The 20,848-nt window shown below is 47.7% G+C and overlaps 1 long non-coding RNA gene across 1 annotated transcript; it reads right to left on the minus strand.

The window, feature by feature from the left end:
* Positions 1–1,081: 1,081 nt before the first annotated feature.
* LOC135977770 (uncharacterized) lies at positions 1,082–6,964 on the minus strand. The gene is made up of 2 exons (XR_010595215.1): positions 6,079–6,964; positions 1,082–2,467 (listed from the first exon to the last, which is right to left on the minus strand). It is a non-coding gene; the product is annotated as an uncharacterized LOC135977770 (long non-coding RNA).
* Positions 6,965–20,848: the final 13,884 nt, after the last annotated feature.

The following is a 20,848-nucleotide window of genomic DNA, read 5'->3' on the forward strand; positions in this document are numbered from 1 at the left end:
CCTAGACAGTCTCTTCCCATTCTGTATGTGTGAAACTGATTGTTCCTTCCTAAGTGGAGCACTTTGCATTTGTCTTTGTTAAACTTCATCCTGTTTAACTCAGACCATTTCTCCAATTTGTCCAGATCATTTTGAATTATGACCCTGTCCTCCAAAGCAGTTGCAATCCCTCCCAGTTTGGTATCATCCGCAAACTTAATAAGCGTACTTTCTATGCCAATATCTAAGTCGTTGATGAAGATATTGAACAGCGCCGGTCCCAAAACAGACCCCTGCGATACCCCACTCGTTATGGCTTTCCAGCAGGATTGGGAACTATTAATAACAACTCTCTGAGTACGGTTATCCAGCCAGTTATGCACCCACCTTATAGTAGCCCCATCTAAATTGTATTTGCCTAGTTTATCAATGAGAATATCATGCGAGACCGTATCAAATGCCTTACTAAAGTCTAGGTATACCACATCCACAGCCTCACCCTTATCCACAAGGCTCGTTATCCTATCAAAGAAAGCTATCAGATTGGTTTGACATGATTTGTTCTTCACAAATCCATGCTGGCTGTTCCCTATCACCTTACCACCTTCCAAGTGTTTGCAGATGATTTCCTTAATTACTTGCTCCATTATCTTCCCTGGCACAGAAGTTAAACTCACTGGGGTCTGTAGTTTCCTGGGTTGTTTTTATTTCCCTTTTTATAGATGGGCACTATATTTGCCCTTTTCCAGTCTTCTGGAATCTCTCCCGTCTCCCATGATTTTCCAAAGATAATAGCTAGAGGCTCAGATACCTCCTCTATTAGCTCCTTGAGTATTCTAGGATGCATTTCATCAGGCCCGGGTGACTTGCAGGCATCTAACTTTTCTAAGTGATTTTTAACTTGTTCTTTTTTTATTTTATCTGCTAAACCTACCCCCTTCCCATTAGCATTCACTATGTTAGGCATTCCTTCAGACTTCTCGGTGAAGACCGAAACAAAGAAGTCATTAAGCATCTCCGCCTGTTGCCTGCCCTAAAGGGCTCGAGGGGACAACAATGGTCCGTCGCCCGGTGTGCTTGGCACCAATAAAGACACCGAGGGGAGAAAGCAAGCCAAGTTTATTTCAGAGCTCTGAAATGGCACTAGGAGACCATCATGTCTCAAATCCAGTGCAACAAATACAAACAACTTTTACCTTTTATACTCCAAACTGTTTACATACATCTCTTTGTTTGGCTGTTCCCCCTTACCCCTCCCTTCCAGACAACTGTTACAATAAGCTCTACATAAGCTTGTGAGAAAACTTTCTCAGTCTTTGCGACCTTGAGTTAGACGCCTGCAAACTAACTACCCCGCTTCTTATCTCTATTATTTCTGCTAGTGTGAGTGAAACTGCAGCCATCTGCTAAAAAGCTGACATTACATTTCTGCTTCAGCCTACTTCAGAGCATGTAAACAGTTAGCATAGAAGTAGGTGAGAGTTCCCAAGATGGAGTTTGGGGGTTCAGATAGGCCCAGAGCAAAAGAGCTTCATCGGCACTTGTGGCCTTCCACTCTCCCGAGTTACCTGGTAGCTATGCCTAGTGGACCCCAACAATCCCTCCTTTGAGAACACTCAACAAACCTTTGTCAGAGTTTTCTCATACTCTAAAGACAGAATGCGATTAAGCTCCATGCAATCAGGATTATCAATGAGAGGGTATAAGGGAACTTCTGGGGTATGGGAGGTACAAATCTTACGTATGAGCACTTTACAGCAAATGAGCAAAAGAACAAGAACAAAACATATCACCACACCTGTGAACAAGATGCGAACAATGTTTTCCCCTATATCCCCTAGTTCCCCTAAACCAGGTATCCAACCCCAAAGGGAATCCAAAATAGTGGGTTCCCCTTCCTGGGCCTTCCACTGGTTAAAGGCCCGTTCAGCTGACAAGATGTGCTTGTTAATGTCCTGTGAAAACTCTGGGACATAGGTACAACACTCTTCTCCAATAAGGGCACATACAATTACAACAACCCAAATGCCCAGAAGATAAGAAGAATTATTGACACTTAAACAAGTCAAAAAAATAACAAGACCAAATACATAGGCCAGGTCGGCCTTCTGTGAGAAAATAAAACCAATGCTCAGGGTTCTCGCGGGGAGTATGCTGTGACTGTTCAGAAAGATCACAACGCATTCCCAGCGACCCTTACTGTCTTTTGAATAACAGCTTAAGTCCCAAATCGTCGTTAGCAGTCTTCTCCGCAGGCTGGACAGTCCACTGTTTAGGAGCGGGCACTGCTTTCAGTCGAGAGTGATGAATCCAGTTCTTGTGTCCTTCGACCTTTGCCGCTGTATGGGTGACAAGCAGGACGGTGTGGGGTCCCTTCCACTTCTCTTGGAGAGGCTCGTCCTTCCAGGTTCGCACGAGAACGGAGTCACCAGGCTGCAGGGAGTGGACCGGAGTATCCAGCAGAAGAGGCTGTGAATCTTTGGTATACCTGTGAAGAGAAGAAAGAACAGCAGACAGAGAGCACATGTACTGAGACAAGAAACCACACCCCATTTCCCATTCCCCTGCCAGAACTGGGGTACCATTCATAGGCCATGCTCTTCCAAACATAATCTCGAAGGGACTAAGCCCTATCCTACCCTTAGGGAGAGCACGAATGCGAAGTAACACAAGGGGCAAGGCATCAGGCCACTTAAGAGAGGCCTCCTGACAGACCTTTGAGAGGTGTCGCTTGAGTGTCTGATTTGTGCGTTCCACTACTCCACTGGCTTGTGGTCGCCAGGGTGTGTGGAGCTTCCAGGGGATTTGCAGAGCACTTGATATCTTTTGAACAATTTGAGATGTGAAGTGTGTTCCATTATCAGATTCCATCCACTGAGGAAGGCCGAAGCGAGGAATGATTTCCTTGACAAACTTAAGAGCCACTGTCTTGGCAGTGTTGTTGCGACATGGGAAGGCCTTAGGCCATCCGCTGAATCGATCCACTAAGACGAGAAGGTACCTGTACCCTTGGGTCCTGGGAAACTCAGTAAAGTCTATTTGCCACACCAATCCTGGGCCTGGGGTAGGTTACAGGGTGGCTGGTGGCACTGCTACTCCTGGTCGAGGGTTATTCTTTTGGCAGCTTAAACATTCAGCTTGTACCTGTGATGCTAGGGGTTTAAGTCCGGAGGTTAGAAAATATTTATTCATGAGCTGGGTAAGAGCCTCTCTGCCTGCGTGTGTGGTCTGATGCAGTTTCTGCAACACTGGTCGAATCAAGCCCTTGGGCAGGAGGATTTTTCCCTCTGTGGAATAAAGCCATCCCTCTTTTTCCTGGAGACCGAGACTGTCAGCCAGGTTTCTGTCCTCTTGGGAGTACTGAGGGGCTGCAAGCTCACCCACTGATGGGATGAGGGCATGCATTTGGGCATTCTCCTCAGTTGCTGATTTCAGGGTAGCAGCACGCTTGGCTTCCCTGTCTGCTCTGGCATTGCCCTTGGTTACATCTTAATCTTCCCTTTGATGGGCTTTGCAATGTACCACTGCTACTGCTGAGGGGAGTTGTACCGCTTCTAAAAGCCGGAGAATTTGAGCCCCATGCTTGACAGGAGAGCCTTGGGCTGTTAGCATTCCCCTTTGTTTCCACAAACCAGCGTGAGCATGCAATACCCCAAAAGCATACTTTGAGTCAGTAAAGATATTAACCCGTTTGTCTTTTGCCAGCTCGAGTGCACGAGTCAGGGCCACTAGTTCAGCAAGCTGGGCAGATGTTCCTGCCGGTAAACTCTCAGCTTCCACGGTATCATGAAGAGACACAATAGCATAACCAGCCCTCCTTTGCCCATCCACAACAGTACTACTTCCATCTGTATACCATTCCAAGTCAGCATTTGGGAGTGGCTGATCTTTTAGATCTGGGCGGCTAGAATACTGAACATCTATGATTTCTAGACAGTCATGTTCCTGCTTTTCTGTCTCTGGTAGCAGGGTAGCTGGATTAAGGGAGGGACAGGTCTGCAGGGTGACTTCAGGATTCTCTAACAGCTTCGCCTGGTACCGAGCAACCCGAGCCTGTGTGAGCCAAAGACCACCCTTAGTGTCCAGCAAGGCTTGGACCATATGGGGAACATACACTTGCACAGTTCCTCCCAGTGTCAGTTTCTCAGCTTCCCCAAGCACTAGAGCAGTAGCTGCGACCGCCCTCAAACAGGCTGGCCATCCCTTTGAAACTTGATCCAGTTGTTTAGAAAAGTATGCCACAGGACGTTTCCAGGCACCTAATAGCTGGGTAAGCATTCCCAAAGCTACCCCTTTTCGTTCATGCACATACAGTTGGAACGGCTTAGATATATCGGGCAAACCCAGGGCTGGAGCTTCCATTAGCTTCCTTTTCAAGATTTTAAATGCCCTGTCCGCTTCTGGGGACCAGTGAAAGGGGTCATGATCCGCTCCCTTAACACATTCATACAGAGGTTTAGCCCACAGTCCAAACTCTGGAATCCATATTCTGCAAAAACCTGCCATGCCCAGGAATGCCCTAAGCCGTTTACGGTTGCTGGGGATGGGAACTTGGCAGATAGCCTCCTTCCTTTCGTTTGAGAGCTGTCTCTCTCCCTGCCTGATGTGAAATCCCAGATATTGAACCTCTGAAAGAGCAATTTGGGCTTTGCTTTGAGATACCCTGTATCCTTGCAGTCCAATAATGTTTAGGAGACTCACAGTAGCTCTGAGACAAGGGATTAGACCCACAGCAGCAATCAACAAGTCATCTACATATTGCAGCAGGAGGGCTCTGTCTGAATTATCCCACTCCTCCAAGTCTCTGGCCAAAGCCTGTCCAAACAGAGTGGGGGAATTTTTAAATCCTTGAGCCCATACTGTCCAACAAAGCTGCTTTTTAACCCTTCGTTTGTCTTCCTTATGCCTTGCAGATCTCACAGTTGCTTGGGCACATTCAGGCCCCCCTTTCTCTTGGTTGTCAGCCAAGTCTTGGCTGTGAACACTGTCCTTGGATGGCCTGCTAGCTGTATTTTCCTCTCAGTTAACTCATTCTGTTCTCTTTCCTTCTCCCTTTCTCGGCTTCTTCTAACTTCCAAAGGAACCTTCCGCTCTTCACTCATACACCTCTTCTCCAACCATTAACACATACTCATTGCCATCATACATCTTTCCCGTAACATAACTTCTGTGCAGAGCTTTGAAGCAACAAACCAGGACGAGCACACTCACTTCTGAGGATTCCACTCTGTACAACCTCTGGTGTCCAATAGCTTTCCCTTTAAACCTTAAATGCCTTCTCTGTCTTCATCCTTAGCCTTAGCTATAACCTGATTCCGCTCCACTTCAGACAACAGGGTTCTCATAAGTATATTACAATCATCCCAGTCAGGCTTATGACTAGCTAGACATCCTTCAAAGATAGAAATGAACTTGCTTGGATTCGTTGAAAATTCTCCTGCCTCTGCCTTAAAAGCAGCTAGATGTACAGGGTTAAAAGGTACATGCGAGTAGACAGATACTATCTGTGCTGGCCGTTCCTGAGTTCCCGGACGGGCTACCACACTCTCAGTAATCAACGGATACAATCCCACGGGCGGGGGGGTACTCTCTAAAGCCTGTGGGGGTGGAGGAGCCGAAGGGGACACCGATTCTGGCATTACAACAGTGGGAGGGTTCTGGGGTTTAGCAGCCGTTACTACCGAGCCTGTCGGAGTCAAATAGCACTTGAGCAAAATATCAGTCCTATTTCTTAACACCATAAACGTATACGCATAGAGATGTTCATTCCATTTACCGGTTCTCTGACAAAACAAAAGCAATTGAAGGATCGTGTTGTAATTAAGTGATCCTTCCGGTGGCCACCTTTCTTGGCACTCTAGCTGGTACTGAGGCCAATCAACTGTACAGAACCTTTTCAATTTACTTTTAATCAACTGATCAGATCCAAACACCTTCCAGTTCACCAGAATGCATTCTAAAGGTGTACACTGTACCCTGCCGGCTGTACTCTGTCCCTGCCCCATACCAAGGGAGACTCTGGGCGTCCCCAGGTCATAACAGGCAGACTCTGGGCGTCCCCAGGTCACAACAGACAAGTCCCCACTGGACTGTTCCTACCTTATCCAAGGGTCCGGTTCTGCACCGTCACCGTCGCCCTATCAACGGGACCGGTTCCCCACCGTCGCCCTATCAACGGGACCGGTTCCTCACCGTCGCCCGCAGCTGCTTCTCCACTGTCTGTGTGCGTTGCACCGTTGTGCCCTCCGGGGTCGAGCAAACCACGTCTCCGCCGAGGCCCCCGATGAAGTCACCGGTGCGCGCTGGGCGTCGGTCGTTGCTGTAATCCGTCGGCCACCAGGAGGGATCCGGGCAAGGCTAAATTTCAGCCTCGAGCCCACCCAGGGACGCCAAAACTGTTGCCTGCCCTAAAGGGCTCGAGGGGACAACAATGGTCCGTCGCCCGGTGTGCTTGGCACCAATAAAGACACCGAGGGGAGAAAGCAAGCCAAGTTTATTTCAGAGCTCTGAAATGGCACTAGAAGACCATCATGTCTCAAATCCAGTGCAACAAATACAAACAACTTTTACCTTTTATACTCCAAACTGTTTACATACATCTCTTTGTTTGGCTGTTCCCCCTTACCCCTCCCTTCCAGACAACTGTTACAATAAGCTCTACATAAGCTTGTGAGAAAACTTTCTCAGTCTTTGCGACCTTGAGTTAGACGCCTGCAAACTAACTACCCCGCTTCTTATCTCTATTATTTCTGCTAGTGTGAGTGAAACTGCAGCCATCTGCTAAAAAGCTGACATTACATTTCTGCTTCAGCCTACTTCAGAGCATGTAAACAGTTAGCATAGAAGTAGGTGAGAGTTCCCAAGATGGAGTTCTGTGGTTCAGATAGGCCCAGAGCAAAAGAGCTTCATCGGCACTTGTGGCCTTCCACTCTCCCGAGTTACCTGGTAGCTATGCCTAGTGGACCCCAACACGCCATTTCCAAGTTTCCTGTTACTGTTTCTCCCTCTTCACTAAGCAGTGGGCCTACCCTGTCTTTGGTCTTCCTCTTGCTTCTAATGTATTGATAAAAAGTCTTCTTGTTTCCCTTTATTCCCGTAGCTAGTTTGAGCTCATTTTGTGCCTTTGCCTTTCTAATCTTGCCCCTGCATTCCTGTGTTGTTTGCCTATATTCATCCTTTGTAATCTGTCCCAGTTTCCATTTTTTATATGACTCCTTTTTATTTTTTAGATCATGCAAGATCTCATGGTTAAGCCAAGGTGGTCTTTTGCCACATTTTCTATCTTTCCTAACCAGCGGAATAGCTTGCTTTTGGGCCCTTAATAGTGTCCCTTTGAAAAACTGCCAACTCTCCTCAGTTGTTTTTCCCCTCAGTCTTGATTCCCATGGGACCTTACCTATCAGCTCTCTGAGCTTACCAAAATCTGCCTTCCTGAAATCCATTGTCTCTATTTTGCTGTTCTCCCTTCTACCCTTCCTTAGAATTGAAAACTCTATGATTTCATGATCACTTTCACCCAGGCTGCCTTCTGCTTTCAAATTCTCAACGAGTTCCTCCCTATTTGTTAAAATCAAGTCTAGAACAGCTTCCCCCCAGTAGCTTTTTCAACCTTCTGAAATAAAAAGTTGTCTCCAATGCAGTCCAGGAATTTGTTGGATAGTCTGTGCCCCGCTGTGTTATTTTCCCAACATATAGCCGGATAGTTGAAGTCCCCCATCACCACCAAATCTTGGGCTTTGGATGATTTTGTTAGTTGCTTAAAAAAAGCCTCATCCACCTCTTCCACCTGGTTAGGTGGCCTGTAGTAGACTCCTAGCATGACATCTCCCTTGTTTTTTACCCCTTTTAGCCTAACCCAGAGACTCTCAACACTTCCGTCTCCTATGTCCATCTCTACCTCAGTCCAAGTGTGTACATTTTTAATATACAAGGCAACACCTCCTCCCTTTTTCCCCTGTCTATCCTTCCTGAGCAAGCTGTACCCATCCACACCAACATTCCAATCACGTGTATTATCCCACCAAGTTTCAGTGATGCCAACAATGTCATAGTTGTATTTATTTATTAGCACTTCCAGTTCTTCCTGCTTATTCCCCATACTTCTCGCATTTGTATATAGTCATCTAAGATACTGGTTTGATCTTTCCTCCCAGTTTTGTCCTGACCCTCCTTTCTCTCTGACAATATAGCCCACACTCCCTCTCGTTTTTGACCCATCTCCCCGGTCTCCATGTTCCCCACTTACCTGTGGGCTTTGCTCACCTGTCCCCGTCGAACCTAGTTTAAAGCCCTCCTCACTAGGTTAGCCAGTCTGTGTCCAAAGGTACTAATAACTTGAGCTGTGGTTTGGAGGTGGAACAGCTGTCAAGGGCACTGAGGGGGAGATAGCAGGAGCTCATCCTTCAAGGAGGAGGGTTGGCACTGGAGGTTACTAGAAAGGACAAGAAGACTCCATTCTGGGGTTCAGGAGGTGAATTTATCCCTCAGTGGTCGGCAGGTGCTGGGCGGAAATACTGCTGGTTCCAGGTGCCCTTAATTCCTCCAGATTCCTCGGGGCGTTTGAGTCTCTGACAGGTTCTCGTTCCCTTGCAGCAGGAGGACGTCACGGCCAAAAGTGATGCACCAGCTCCGCATCATCCGGCACTTGCGCCAGATTCCTGAGACACTGCAGGGGCTGTGCCTCTGAGGCCATCAGCAACTCCCGCTCCCTGCTGCAGGTACTGCTCTGTCTCACTGTAAATGGGGAACTAGTGGAAGGGGAAATGGAGCCCCCTGGCACTCACTAAAAGGGAAAGTGGTGGATTCTCCATCTCTTCATTGAATGAAGACTAGATGCCTTTCTGGAATGTGTGTGCCCAAAAAGTAACTATTGTACTATACAGGAGGCCTATGATATGCAGGGGCTTAGATGAGATGCTCTAAAGGTCTCTTGTGGCCATAAAGTCTACAAATTTTGGAAACACTGAGTGTAGTATTGGGAGCAGCCTGTGATGTTTTACTGTCTAGCCGGCTTGCTTCCTAGAATGAAGACGCATTGAGTGGGGTGATCCACACAGAGTAGCTCAAACCGTCAAAGTGTCAGGCCAGCAGCAGGACATTAGCACTTCCGGGGATGGGTGGGTGTGGCAGTGACATCACAAAGGCCTTTTCAGGACCTCAGCCTATTGGTCAAAGGTGTTAGGGAGGTGGTAACCTCAGAGAGAGATGCTGACATCAGCCAGGCAGGACAGGGGCGCAGGGCCAGGGAAACATCAGAGACCCCTGTGACTTTCATAGAATCATAGAATCATAGAATATCAGGGTTGGAAGGGACCTCAAGAGGTCATCTACTCCAACCCCGTCCTCAAAGCAGGACCAATTCCCAACTAAATCATCCCAGCCAGGGCTTTGTCAAGCCGGGCCTTAAAAACCTCCAAGGAAGGAGACTCCACCACCTCCCTAGTTAACGCATTCCAGTGCTTCACCACCCTCCTAGTGAAATAGTGTTTCCTAATATCCAACCTGGACCTCCCCCACTGCAACTTGAGACCAAGGCTCCTTGTTCTGTCATCTGCCACCACTGAGAACAACCGAGCTCCATCCTCTTTGGAACCCCCCTTCACGTAGTTGAAGGCTGCTATCAAATCCCCCCTCATTCTTCTCTTCTGGAGACTAAACAATCCCAGTTCCCTCAGCCTCTCCTCATAAGTCATGTGCTCCAGACCCCTAATCATTTTTGTTGCTCTCCACTGGACTCTTTCCAATTTTTCCACATCCTTCTTGTAGTGTGGGGCCTGTCGGAGAAAAACAGAGTTCTCACTATTTGTTTAGGTACAGCAAGTCAGATGCTTTATTAACTCTCACAATTGCCCAGAGGGAGAGAGCTAAGCAGGTCTCTCCCAGGAAACTAATTACAGCAAGCATTTATACCTTTCATTACAGAAATAACGAGGGACAGCTGCGTTTTGTTTATACATAGGCCATCTTGATATCTCATTTCGTCACTTGTTTTGACTCTTGCCAACATACAATATTTTCTATACCTTATCTACACAAGGTCTTCTACACCTTATCTATACCAGGTCATAATGACTTCTTACACAGTTCTTTCTCACCCGCCTCACACATTCCTCGCTTCTACAAATCTCGCGTTATTAGGGTTACAGTTAGCCTAACTCTTGCTAACGAACTGTCATGCATTGCATCCCCTTCCTGTGAGCTCTTTCTCTGCTTCCACAGGCCCAAAACTGGACACAGTATTCCAGATGAGGCCTCACCAATGTCGAATAAAGGGGAACGATCACGTTCCTCGATCTGCTGGCAATGCCCCTACTTATACAGCCCAAAATGCCGTTAGCCTTCTTGGCAACAAGAGCACACTGTTGACTCATATCCAGCTTCTCGTCCACTGTGACCCCTAGGTCCTTTTCTGCAGAACTGCTACCTAGCCATTCGGTCCCTAGTCTGTAGCAGTGCATGGGATTCTTCCGTCCTAAGTGCAGGACTCTGCCCTTGTCCTTGTTGAACTTCATCAGGTTTTTTTTGGCCCAATCCTCTAATTTGTCTAGGTCCCTCTGTATCCGATCCCTACCCTCTAGCGTATCTACCACGCCTCCTAGTTTAGTGTCATCTGCAAACTTGCTGAGAGTGCAGTCAACACCATCCTCCAGATCATTAATAAAGATATTAAACAAAACCGGCCCCAGGACCGACCCTTGGGGCACTACTCCGCTTGAAACCGGCTGCCAACTAGACATGGAGCCATTGATCACTACCCGTTGAGCCCGACGATCCAGCCAGCTTTCTATCCACCTTACAGTCCATTCATCCATCCCATACTTCTTTAACTGGCAAGAATACTGTGGGAGAGCGTATCAAAAGCTTTGCTAAAGTCAAGGTATCAAAAGCTTTGCTAAAGTCAAGGAATAACACATCGACTGCTTTCCCCTCATCCACAGAGCCAGTTATCTCATCATAGAAGGCAATTAGGTTAGTCAGGCACGACTTCCCCTTGGTGAATCCATGCTGACTGTTCCTGATCACTTTCCTCTCCTCTAAGTGTTTCATAATTGATTCCTTGAGGACCTGCTCCATGATTTTTCCAGGGACTGAGGTGAGGCTGACTGGCCTGTAGTTCCCCGGATCCTCCTCCTTCCCTTTTTTAAAGATGGGCACTACATTAGCCTTTTTCCAGTCATCCGGGACCTCCCTCGATCGCCATGAGTTTTCAAAAATAATGGCTAATGGATGTGCAATCTCATCCGCCAAGTCCTTTAGCACCCTCGGATGCAGCGCATCCAGCCCCATGGAGTTGTGCACGTCCAGTTTTTCTAAATAGTCCCGAACCACTTCTTTCTCCACAGAGGGCTGGTCACCTTCTCCCCATATTGTGCTGCCCAGTGCAGCAGTCTGGGAGCTGACCTTGTTCGTGAAGACAGAGGCAAAAAAAGCATTGAGTACATTAGCTTTTTCCACATCCTCAGTCACTAGGTTGCCTCCCTCATTCAGTAAGGGGCCCACACTTTCCTTGACTTTCTTCTTGTTGCTAACATACCTGAAGAAACCCTTCTTGTTACTCTTAACATCTCTTGCTAGCTGCAACTCCAAGTGTGATTTGGCCTTCCTGATTTCACTCCTGCATGCCTGAGCAATATTTTTATACTCCTCCCTGGTCATTTGTCCAATCTTCCACTTCTTGTAAGCTTCTTTTTTGCATTTAAGATCAGCAAGGATTTCACTGTTTAGCCAAGCTGGTCGCCTGCCATATTTACTATTCTTTCTACACATCGGGATGGTTTGTTCCTGCAACCGCAATAAGGATTTTTTAAAACACAGCCAGCTCTCCTGGACCCCTTTGCCCTTCATGTTATTCTCCCAGGGGATCCTGCCCATCTGTTCCCTGAGGGAGTCAAAGTCTGCTTTTCTGAAGTCCAGGGTCCGTATTCTGCTGCTCTCCTTTCTTCCTTGTGTCAGGATCCTGAACTCGACCATCTCATGGTCACTGCCTCCCAGGTTCCCATCCACTTTTGCTTCCCCTACTAATTCTTCCCTGTTTGTGAGCAGCAGGTCGAGAAAAGCTCTGCCCGTAGTTGGTTCCTCCAGCACTTGCACCAGGAAATTGTGCCCTACACTTTCCAAAAACTTCCTGGATTGTCTGTGCACCGCTGTATTGCTCTCCTAGCAGATATCAGGGTGATTAAAGTCTCCCATGAGAACCAGGGCCTGCGATCTAGCAACTTCTGCTAGTTGCCAGAAGAAAGCCTCGTCCACCTCATCCCCCTGGTCTGGTGGTCTATAGCAGACTCCAACCGTGACATCCCCCTTGTTGCTCACACTTCTCAACTTTATCCAGAGACTCTCAGGTTTTTCTACAGTTTCATACCGGACCTCTGAGCACTCATACTCCTCTCTTACATACAATGCAACTCCCCCACCTTTTCTGCCCTGCCTGTCCTTCCTGAACAGTTTATATCCATCCATGACAGTACTCCAGTCATGTGAGTTATCCCACCAAGTGTCGGTTATTGCTTCAGCAAGTCTCCTTCTCGAGGTCTCTCTTTGAGGACTGAGAGAGTATTAGTGTTCACATGTGTCAGTGCGAGCAGGAGCCTCTTTGGAGTTTTCTCCTTTCCTTTGACGGATTTTTCTAGAAAACAGACGTCCCTATTTAGAAGGTAAGAGCCTCCAAGAGGTTTTGGAACCTGCTCAGTCTGATCCATCTGGTGCCAGCTGAATTCTAGGCATGGAAAACACTAGGTTAAGGTGGCAGAATTTTATTCCCTCTGTGGGATTTTGTCCCGTAGAATCACAGGGGACATTAGTGTTTGTCATTTTCGTTTTACCTTTTCCTCCATCCCTCCTTCCTTTCTCTTCATCTCTTACTTCTTTTGTCCTTTCTCCTGTTCACCTGCCACCACCAGGAGTGGTGTGTGTGTGTGTGTGTGTGTGTGTGTGTGTGTGTGTGTGTGTGTGTGTGTTGCTGGGGGTGCTCTTCACCTCCCCTTGTGGGAAGTTGATCCAAAACTGTGGGGTTGAAATAGTGCTTGAACTCCAATGACACTAGATGCTGCCATCCTGTGGCTTAGCATTAGTGTCTGGGATGATTGGGGCAAGATCTCAACCTCCCCGCAACCCACTTCACTGCTGGCAGAATCCCTCCTGCCCCCCCTGCTTGAGCCGCCTCCCTGCCCAACCTGGGTGGGGGTGGAGAAGAGGGTTCTGATAACTTGATCTGTGGTTTGGAGGTAGAACAGCTGTCAAGGGTACTGAGGGGGAGGTAGCAGGAGCTCACCCTACAAGGTGGTGGGTTGGCACTGGAGGTTACTAGAAAGGACAAGAAGACTCCATTCTGGGGTTCAGGAGGTGAATTCATCCCTCAGTGGTGGGCAGGTAGTCAGTTTAAATACTGCTGGTTCCAGGTGCCCTTAATTCCCCCTGATTCCTCGGGGCGTTTGAGTCTCTGACAGGTTCTCATTCCCTTGCAGTAGGAGGGCGTCACGGCCAAAGTGAGGCACCAGCTCCGCATCATCCATCACTTGCGCCAGGTGCCTGAGACACTGCAGGGGTTGTGCCTCTGAGGCCTTCAGCAACTCCCGCTCCCTGTTGCAGGTACTGCTCTGGCTCACTGTAAATGGGGAGCTAGTGGAAGGGGAAATGGAGCCCCCTGGCACTCAGTGAAAGGGAAAGTGGTGGATTCTCCATCTCTTGAAGTCATTGAATGAAACTAGATGCCTTTCTGGAATGTTTGTGCCCAAAAAGTAACTATTGTCCTATACAGGAAGCCTATGATATGCAGGGGGTTAGATGAGATGCTCTAAAGGTCTCTTCTGGCCATAAAGTGTATTAATTTTGGAAACACTGAGTGTAGCATTGGGAGCAGCCTCTAATGTTTTACTGTCTAACCGGCTTGCTTCCTAGAATGAAGACGCATTGAGTGGGGTGATCCACAGAGAGTAGCTCAAACCTTCAAAGTGTCAGGCCAGCAGCAGGATATTAGCACTTCAGGGGATGGGTGGGTGTGGCAGTGACATCACAAAGGCCTTTTGCAGGAGCTCAGCCTATTGGTCAAAGTTGTTAGGGAGGTGGTGACCTCAGAGAGAGATGCTCACATCAGCCAGGCAAAACAGGGGCGCAGGGCCAGGGAAACCTCAGAGACCCCTGTGGCTTTGCTTCAGCAAGTCTCCTTCTCGAGCTCTCTTTGAGGACTGAGAGAGTATTAGGGTTCACATATGTGAGTGTGAGCAGGAGCCTCTTTCGAGTTTTCTCCTTTCCTTTTACCCATTTTACTAGAAAACAGAAGTCCCTGTTGAGAAAGTAAGTGCCTCGGAGAGGTTTGTAACCTGTTCAGTCTGATCCACCTGGTGCCATCTGAATTCTAGGCATGGAAAACACTAGTTTAAGGTGGCAGAATTTTATTCCCTCCCTGGGATTTTGTCCCATAGAATCACTGGGGATATTAGGAAAACAACAAGGAGTCTGGTGGCACCTTAAAGACTAACAGATTTATTTGGGCATAAGCTTTCGTGAGTAAAAACCTCACTTCTTCGGATGCATAGAGTGAAAGTTACAGATGCAGGCATTATATACTGACACATGGAGAGCAGGGAGTTACTTCACAAGTGGAGAACCAGTGTTGACAGGGCCAATTCAAAAATCAGGGTGGATGTAGTCCACTCCCAATAATAGTTGAGGAGGTGTCAATTCCAGGAGAGGAAAAGCTGCTTCTGTAGTGAGCCAGCCACTCCCAGTCCCTATTCAAGCCCAGATTAATGGTGTTGAATTTGCAAATGAATTTTAGTTCTGCTGTTTCTCTTTGAAGTCTGTTTCTGAAGTTTTTTTGTTCAATGATAGTGACTTTTAAATCTGTAATAGAATGACCAGGGAGATTGAAGTGTTCACTTACTGGCTTATGTATGTTACCACTCCTGATGTCCGATTTGTGTCCATTTATTCTTTTGCGGAGGGACTGTCCGGTTTGGCCAATGTACATGGGAGAGGGGCATTGCTGGCACATGATGGCATATATGACATTAGTGGATGTGCAGGTGAATGAGTCCCTGATGGTGTGGCTGATGTGGTTGGGTCCTCTGATGCTGTTGCCAGAGTAGATATGGGGACAGAGTAGGCAACGAGGTTTGCTACGGGGATAGGTTCCTGGGTTGGTGTTTCTGTGGTGTGGTGTGTAGTTGCTGGTGAGTATTTGCTTCAGGTTGGGGGGTTGTCTGTAAGCGAGGACTGGCCTGCCTCCCAAGGTCTGTGAGAGTGAGGGATCATTTTCCAGGATAGGTTGTAGATCGTGGATAATGCGCTGGAGAGGTTTTAGCTGGGGGCTGTATGTGATGGCCAGTGGTGTTCTGTTATTGTTCTTGTTGGGCCTGTCCTGTAGTAGGTGATTTCTGTGTACCCGTCTTGCTCTGTCAATCTGTTTCCTCACTTCCCCAGGTGGGTATTGTAGTTTACGAATGCTTGATAAAGATCTTGTAGGTGTTTGTCTCTGTCTGAGGGGTTGGAGCAAATTCGGTTGTATCTTAGGGCTTGGCTGTAGACAATGGATCGTGTGACGTGTCTTGGATGGAAGCCGGAGGCATGTAGGGACATATAGCGGTCAGTAGGTTTCCGGTATAGGGTGGTGTTTATGTGACCATCACTTATTTGTACTGTAGTGTCCAGGAAGTGGATCTCTTGTGTGGACTGGTCCAGGCTGAGGTTGATGGTGGGGTGGAAATTGTTGAAGTCCAGGTGGAATTCTTCAAGGGCCTCCTTTCCGTGGGTCCATATGATGAAGATGTCGTCAATGTAGCGCAAGTAGAGGAGGGGCACTAGGGGACGAGAGCTGAGGAAGCGTTGTTCTAAGTCAGCCATAAAAATGTTGGCATACTGTGGGGCCATGCGAGTACCCATAGCAGTGCCACTGACTTGAAGGTATAAGTTGTCCCCAAATCTGAAGTGGTTGTGGGTGAGGACAAAGTCACAAAGCTCAGCCACCAGGCTTGCTGTGGCCTCATCAGGGATACTGTTCCTGACAGCTTGTAGTCCATCCTCATGTGGAATATTGGTATAAAGTGCTTCTACATGCATGGTGGCCAGGATGGTGTTTCCAGGAAGAACATCAATGCATTGTAGTTTCCTCAGGAAGTTGGTGGTGTCTCGAAGATAGCTGGGAGTGCTGATAGCATAGGGCCTGAGGAGAGAGGCCAAATAGCCAGATAATCCTGCCGTCAGAGTGCCAATGCCTGAGATGATGGGGCGTCCAGGGTTTCCGGGTTTATGGATCTTGGGTAGCAGATAGAATACCCCTGGTCGGGGTTCTGGGGGTGTGTCCATGTAGATTTGTTCCCGTACTGTAGCTGGGAGTTTCTTGAGCAGATGGTGTAGTTTCTTTTGGTATTCCTCAGTGGGATCAGAGGATAGTGGCCTGTAGAATGTGGTCTTGGAGAGTTGCCTGGCAGCCTCCTGTTCATAATCTGACCTGTTCATTATGACTACAGCACCTCCTTTGTCAGCCCCTTTGATGATAATGTCAGAGTTGTTTCTGAGGCTGTGGATGGCATTGCGTTCTGTACGGCTGAGGTTATGGGACAAGTGATGTTGTTTGTCCACAATTTCAGCCTGTGCACGTCTGCGGAAACACTCTATGTAGAGGTCCAGTCTGTCATTTCGACCGTCAGGAGGAGTCCACGCAGAATTCTTCTTTTTGTAGTGTTGGTAGGAGGGTTCCTGTGGGTCAGTGCACTGTTCAGTGGTGCGTTGAAAATATTCCTTGAGTCGGAGACGAGGAAAGTAGGCTTCCAGATCACCGCAGAACTGTATCATGTTCGTGGGGACGGTGGGACAGAAAGAGAGTCCCCGAGATAGGACAGACTCTTCTGCTGGGCTAAGCGTGTGGTTGGAAAGATTGACAATGTTGTTAGATGAGTTGAGGGTACCATTGTTATAGCCCCTAGTGGCAGGTATTAGTTTAGATAACTTACAGTCCTTTTTCCTCTGTAGAGAAGTGAAGTGTGCATTGTAAATGGCTTGTCTCATTTTTGTAAAGTCCAGCCACGTGGAAGTTTGTGTAGAAGGCTGGTATTGTATGAGAGTCTCCAGTTCTGAGAGCTCATTCTTGATCTTCTCCTGTCTGCTGTACAGGATGCTGATCAGGTGGTTCCTCAGTTTCTTTGAGAGAGTGTGTGGCACAATCTCTCACCGTACTCAGTGTAGTATGTTGATTGCAATGGATTTTTTACCTTCAGTCCTTTTGGTATGATGTCCATCTGTTTGCATTTGGAGAGGAAGATGATGTCTGTCTGTATCTGTGCAAGTTTTTTGTTGAGGTTGATGGATTTCCACTCCATACGGCTAAATTTAGTGCCTTGCATGGTGTCAAGTATCAGGGGGTAGCCATGTTAGTCTGTATCTACAAAAACAACAAGGAGTCTGGTGGCACCTTAAAGACTAACAGATTTATTTGGGCATAAGCTTTCGTGAGTAAAAACCTCACTTCTTCGGATGCATAGAGTGAAAGTTACAGATGCAGGCATTATATACTGACACATGGAGAGCAGGGAGTTACTTCACAAGTGGAGAACCAGTGTTGACAGGGCCAATTCAAAAATCAGGGTGGATGTAGTCCACTCCCAATAATAGATGAGGAGGTGTCAATTCCAGGAGAGGAAAAGCTGCTTCTGTAGTGAGCCAGCCACTCCCAGTCCCTATTCAAGCCCAGATTAATGGTGTTGAATTTGCAAATGAATTTTAGTTCTGCTGTTTCTCTTTGAAGTCTGTTTCTGAAGTTTTTTTTGTTCAATGATAGTGACTTTTAAATCTGTAATAGAATGACCAGGGAGATTGAAGTGTTCACATACTGGCTTATGTATGTTACCATTCCTGATGTCCCACATGGGGACATTAGGGTTTGTCCTTTTCCTTTTACCTTTTCCTCCATCCCTCCTTCCTTTCTCTTCATCTCTTACTTCTTTTGTCCTTTCTCTTGTTCCCCTCACACCACCAGGAGTGGGGTGTGTGTGTGTGTGTGTGTGTGTGTGAGTGTGTGTGTGGTGCTGATGGTTCTCTTCTCCTCCCCTTGTGGGGAGTTGATCCAAAACTGTGGGGTTGAAATAGTGCTTGGACCCCACTGACAGTAGATGCTGCCATTGTGTGACTTAGCATTAGTGTCTGGGATGACTTGGGTCAAGATCTCAACCTCCCTGCAACCCACTTCACTGCTGTCAGAATCCCTCCTGCACACCCTGTTAGAGCCGCCTCCCAGCCCAACCTGTGTCGGGGTGGAGAAGAGGGTTCTGATGACTTGAGCTGTGGTTTGGAGGTGGAATATCTGTGAAGTGCACTGAGCAGGAGGTAGCAGGAGCTCACCCTACAAGGAGGGGGGTTGGCTCTGGAGGTTTCTAGAAAGGACAAGAAGACTCCATTTTGGGGTTCAGGAGGTGAATTCATCTCTCATTGATGGGCAGGTGCTGGGTGGAAATACTGCTGGTTCCAGGTTCCCTTAATTCCCCCTGATTCCTCGGGGCGTTTGAGTCTCTGACAGGTTCTCGTTCCCTTGCAGCAGGAGGACGTCACGGCCAAAATGATGCACCAGCTCCGCATCATCCTGCACTTACGCCACATGCCTGAGACACTGCAGGGGCTGTGCCTCTGAGGCCTTCAAGAACTCCCGCTCCCTGCTGCAGGTACTGCTCTGGCTCACTGTAAATGGGGAGCTAGTGGAAGGGGAAATGGAGCCCCCTGGCACTCACTAAAAGGGAAAGTGATGGATTCTCCATCTCTTAATGTCATTTAATTTAGACTAGATACCTTTCTGGAATGTTTGTACCCAAAAAGTAACTATTGTACTATACAGGAAGCCCATGATATGCAGGGGCTTAGATTAGATGCTCTAAAGGTCTCTTCTGGCCATAAAGTGTAGTAATTTTGGAAACACGGAGTGTAGCATTGGGAGCAGCCTCTGATGTTTTATTGTCTAGCCGGCTTGCTTCCTAGAATGAAGACCCATTGAGTGGGGTGATTCACACAGAGTAGCTCAAACCTTCAAAGTGTCAGGCCAGCAGGAGGACATTAGCACTTCAGGGTTTGGTTGGGTGTGGCAGTAACATCACAAAGGCCTTTTGCAGGACGTCAGCTTATTGGTCAAATGTGTTAGGGAGATGGTGACCTCAGAGAGAGATGCTGACATCAGAGAGAGATGCTGACATGAGGGCCAGGGAAACCTCAGAGACCCCTCTGGCTTTGCTTCAGCAAGTCTCCTCCTTGAGGTCTCTCTTTGAGGAAAGTAAGTGCCTCGGAGAGGTTTGTATCCTGTTCAGTCTGATCCACCTGGTGCCAGCTGAATTCTAAGCATGGAAAACACTAGTTCAAGGTGGCAGAATTTTATTCCCTCCCTGTGATTTTGTCCCGTAGAATCACTGGGGACATTAGTGTTTGTCCTTTTCGTTTTACCTTTTCCTCCATCCCTCCTTCCTTTCTCTTCATCTCTTACTTCTTTTGTCCTTTCTCCTGTTCCTCGAAAACTGTGGGGTTGAAATAGTGTTTGGACTCCACTGACACTAGATGCTGCCATCCTGTGGCTTAGCATTAGTGTCTGGGATGACTTGGGTCAAGATCTCAACTTCCCCGCAACCCACTTCACTGCTGCCAGAATCCCTCCTGCCCCACCTGCTAGAGCCGCCTCCCTGGCCAACCTGGGTGGGGGTGGAGAAGAGGGTTCTGATAACTTGAGCTGTGGTTTGGTGGTGGAACATCTGTCAAGGGCACTGAGAGGGAGGTAGCAGCAGATCACCCTTCAAGGAGGGGATTTGGCACTGGAAGTTACTAGAAAGGACAAGAAGACTCCATTCTGGGGTTCAGGAGGTGAATTCATCCCTCAGCGGTGGGCAGGTGCTGAGTGGAAATACTGCTGGTTCCCGGTGCCCTTAATTCCCCCTGATTCCTCGGGGCGTTTGAGTCTCTGACAGGTTCTCGTTCCCTTGCAGCAGGAGGACGTCACAGCAAAAGTGATGCACCCGCATCATCCGCCACTTGCGCCAGGTGCCTGAGACACTGCATGGGTTGTTCCTCTGAGTCTTTCAGCAACTCCCGCTCCCTGCTGCAGGTACTGCTCTGTCTCACTGTAAATGGGGAACTAGTGGAAGGGGAAATGGAGCCCCCTGGCAATCACTAAAAGGGAAAGTGGTGGATTCTCCATCTCTTGATGTCATTGAATGAAGACTAGATGCCTTTCTGGAATGTGTGTGCCCAAAAAGTAACTATTGTACTATACAGGAGGTCTATGATATGCAGGGGCTTAGATGAGATGCTCTAAAGGTCTCTTGTGGCCATAAAGTCTACAAATTTTGGAAACACTGAGTGTAGTATTGGGAGCAGCCTGTGATGTTTTACTGTCTAGCCGGCTTGCTTCCTAGAATGAAGACGCATTGAGTGGGGTGATCCACAGAGAGTACCTGTGTCAAGGCTGTATCCCCACTTTGAAGTTTAGGGTACAAATGTAGGGGCCTGCATGAAAACGTCTAAGCTTAACCACCATCCCAAGGCTAATTTCCTCCCCTGGGTAGCCTTGAGAAACCTTTCACCAATTCCCTGGTGAATACAGATCCAAACCCCTTGGATCTTAAAACAAGGAGAAATAAACCATCCCCCCTCCTTCCTCCCACCAACTTCTGGTGAATAGAGATCCAACCCCCTTGGATCTAAAAGAAGGAGAAATTAACCATTCCCCTCCTTCCTCCCACCAACTCCTGGTGAATCAAGATCCAAACTCCTTGGATCTTAAAACAAGGAAAAATCAATCAGGTTCTTAAAAATAAGGCTTTTAATTAAAGAAAACGGTAAAAATCATCTCTGTAAAATCAGTATGGAAATTAACCTTACAGGGTAATCAAACTTAAAGAGCTCA

Source organism: Chrysemys picta, unplaced genomic scaffold (assembly GCF_011386835.1).
Source record: "Chrysemys picta bellii isolate R12L10 unplaced genomic scaffold, ASM1138683v2 scaf33, whole genome shotgun sequence".
Taxonomy (NCBI): domain Eukaryota; kingdom Metazoa; phylum Chordata; order Testudines; family Emydidae; genus Chrysemys; species Chrysemys picta.